The following is a 3953-nucleotide window of genomic DNA, read 5'->3' on the forward strand; positions in this document are numbered from 1 at the left end:
TTTCCTAAGATAGGTTCTCACTGTGTACTTCAGGCTGGAACAAAACTTATAGAGATCCTCCTGCCTCAGCCTCTCTAGTGCTGGCATTACAGGTGTGTACCACATACCCAGCCTGTAGTTGATAGGGAAAACTTTTATAAATAGCAAAACCTATAAAGTGTTACAATGTAAAATGACTTCTGCTATCTCTAACAGCAGTTTGTTTTGTTTAGTTCAAACTAATAGATACCAATGGCACTAATTGCTGAATGAGGCATTTGGTCTGACCCTGACATAACAGTCAAGGTCTTGAGCTCTGATGAGACTTGAGCCTCCTGATCGTAAAAGTGTCTAAATGAAAGAACCCATTGCTAACTTTTGCTCCCCTGACCCTGAACACCCCCTTCCTATGGACTAGAATAGATAACTAGGCGAATCTTAAAGGTAAACTCCCCAACTGCAAAGAACTGTTACGCCTGGGTTGAAAAGATTAACTATTCTGTGACCGTGATTTGAACTGTGAGAATGAATATTTGAGCACAATGTGATTGTGCAAGTACATTGAAAATTTAAAGAAATTCGCCTAACTTGAAGTGAGAAGTCTATATACCTAACGAAAGGACCTAAAACTTTGACAATGCTAAATGTCAAGAAAATGCCCTAGGGGCCGTGGATTTAGCTCAGTGGTGCTGCTGCCTGCTTTGCAAGCATAAGGTCATAAGTTTGAGCCCCTGTACCAAAAATAAAGAAAAGAAGGCTGGGGATTTACCGCAGTGGTTCCAATGCCTGCCTTGTGAGTCCAGGGACCTGAGTTCGATCCCTGGTACAAAAAAAAAAAAAAGAAAGGAAAAAGAAAAAGGAAATGCCCAGAACTTTTGTACATTGCTAGTGGAAATGTAAAACGCTGCAATCACTTTGGAAAACTGTTTCTTAAGAAATTTAAGAGTGGAAATTGATGACCACAAAAAATACTTGTGCTTGGGCCAGGGGTTTGGCCAAGTGGTGCCGCCGCCTGCCTTGCAAGCACAAAGGCCCGAGTTTGATACCCAGTACCAAAAAACAAACAAAAAAATACTTGTGCTCAAATGTTCATAACTTTTATTCACGATAGCCTTAAACCAGAAACAACTCAAATTGTCCGTCAGTGGAAAAATGGATAGGTTATGACATTTTCACGCAGCAGGATTCTGCGACATTAAACCGGAATGAACTACTGAGCTGTATGGCAACACAGAAGAACACCTCATGCTGAGTGAATACGCGGGAGTTCGGAAACTGGCACAGTTAGTTCGCAGGGAAGTGTGGGGCAAGAATTAGCCAGAAATGTGCAAGAATTTCCAGGAGGGAGTGATAGAAATGTTCTCTACCTTGATTAGATCATGGGTTATTTATGTACAAGTTTCGAAACTTAAGTGGCACACATAATACCTATGCATTCTATGTACATATTATACCTTGAACTTCTGTTAAATGGGCTACTATCACCATGTGTGTCCAATTTCAAAGATATTTTTACTTCTACTTGGATCACACCAACTCAGTGAGTTTCAGGTGAAGCCAGCACATTCTCACACAGGATCTGAAAATCTGTCTCGACCCCTCAACTAAGACGCATTGAGCTATCTGATCTTTGCCAAAGGGGCCAAAAACACTCTGGAGGAAAGACCATCTTTTTAATAAATGTTGCTGGGAAAACTGGCTATCCACATGCAGAAGACTGAATCTAGGCACATCTCTTACCACATACTACATAAACTAAAGTCAAACTGGATCAAAGATCTAAATATTAAAACAATCTGCTAGAAGATATAAGACTTTCTGAACAGCACCCATCCACAATCAACAAATCCTACTCCACAGCAAAGGAAACCACTAACAGAAGGAAAAGACAACGTACAGAATGGGGTGGGGGTATTGCCATCTATCTTCAGAGGACTAATATCTAGACTACAGGAAGGACTCAAAAATATTAGACCTGGTCGGGCGTGGTGGCGCACACCTGTAATCCCAGCACTCGGGAGGCTGAGGCAAGAGGATCACTGTGAGTTCGAGACCAGCCTGGACTACACAGTGAGTTCCAGGTCAGTCTCAACTACATAGTGAGACCCTGTCTCCAAACAAACAAAAAATATTAGACCTCGCAAGATAAAGACCTACTCAAAAAATGGACAAGTAAAATGAATAGACACTTCTCAGAAGAAATACATGGAAAAAATAAATACATGGAAAAAATGTTCAACATCTCTGGCCATTAAAGAAAACAACACAGATTCCGTCTTACTCCAGAAAGAGTGGCTATCTTTGGGAAACCAAACAATAACAAATGCTGGTGAGGCTGTAGAGAAAAAGAAGTGCATGTACATTGTTAGTGGGAATGGAAAATATGACGACCATTATGAAAGCAGTATGGAAATTTCTCAAAAATCTAAAATTAGAAATTCCATTCGACCTGGCTATCCCCTTCTAGGTAACTTCCCCAAGAAAGTTAAAGCCATCACTGTAGTGACAGACGCACAGACATGTTCATAGCAGAACAACTCAGAGCACACGCATTAGATGATCCAAACAAGGTAAGAAAAGCAATCCCAAGTGCTTTCGTGGACTTAAAATTGTGTGGCAGAGAATTCCGCACTAAGGGTTTCATTTTCAGAACTACCCATCGTGCAATTCTTTGTCCTCCCTCTCACCCTTTTATCTTTTTCTATCTTCAAGTGTTACACACAGGTCATAGATTTTTCCAGATAGGACTTTCTTGAAATTCAAATAGCTCCATTTCCAGATTTTCAAAATGTAACCAGTGCAAGCAGGAAAGGTCAGGCTCTTCAAATTTGGCTTTGTCTGGAGAGGACAACACAGGGCTGTCTCCATCTTGTCACTAAAATTCCCCTTTTCAGCTGCTACAATGCTAGAAATGTCCTTGCAGATTTCCTGATGGCTTGTAGGTTTGTCTGAAAATGGATTTTCTAAATGCTTCTTTTTTTTAAAGAGTAGGACATTTTGAGAGACAGCTCCCGAGACAGGAGGGGACCCTAAAAGTAGTTTGCCCACAGTATTTTAGATTTGGACAATATTTCAGCCGCCCATTTTCAAGGTGTGGGGCGACCTTGCTTGCGTGCCAGTGGACAGCTGTGTGTGCCCACTATGGTACGTGTGCTGTAGGACACCACTGCTGGCCTATAAAATGGTGGCAATCACAGTTTGGCTAAGTGCGGCGCTTCTGTGCTCAGATACTAAAGGAGAAACTCACAGAAGGGTGTGTGATTCTTTTCAACAGCAGCAAACACTAGAGATGGAAATGGAGGATGCCAGATGTTAGGGATTGAAAGTTTATGTCCCTCTGAAACTTGGATGTTGAAACCCTCATCCCAACCCCTCCCTAGGCGGGAAGAGTAGGCTGTGGGCCCTTTGAGGGTGATTCAGTCGTGAAGAATGGAGACCCCCATCCCTCCTTCCCTGGACATTACAGTGACAGTACAGCTCCTTGCCAGGCACCCAATCTATCAGCGTCTTGATCTTGCTCTCTCTCCAGCCTCCAACTATGGAAGAGAAGATACCCAGCTCTGGTATTTTGTTACAGTAGCCTGAAGAGGCTACGATAGGAAAGCTTATCTCCAAAGAGATGTTTTAAAAGTCTCTTAGAAAGGCAAGACTGCAGCAGGAATAGCCATGATTGTACCCAAATCCTGCCACCCAGCACTCATGGGAAAGGTAGATGTGCTCTTGTGAGGGTCCCTGAGACGCTGCGCCCCACACTCAGAAAGTGCTCTATCTGGCTGGGTCACTTCCTTCCTGGGCTGCACCAGGTACACACTTCACAGTCAGCCTGCTCTAGAACTTAAAAGGGATTTTTTTAAAAATCGGGGGCCAGGGATTTAGCTCAGTGGTTTCACCGCTTGCCCTGCAAGCACAAGGGCCTGAGTTTGATCCCTGGTAGGCAAAAAAAAAAAAAAAAAAAAAAAAAAAAAAAAAAAAAC

This window comes from Fukomys damarensis, unplaced genomic scaffold, assembly GCF_012274545.1.
Source record: "Fukomys damarensis isolate Sample0158 unplaced genomic scaffold, DMR_v1.0_HiC HiC_scaffold_27, whole genome shotgun sequence".
NCBI classification, from domain to species: domain Eukaryota; kingdom Metazoa; phylum Chordata; class Mammalia; order Rodentia; family Bathyergidae; genus Fukomys; species Fukomys damarensis.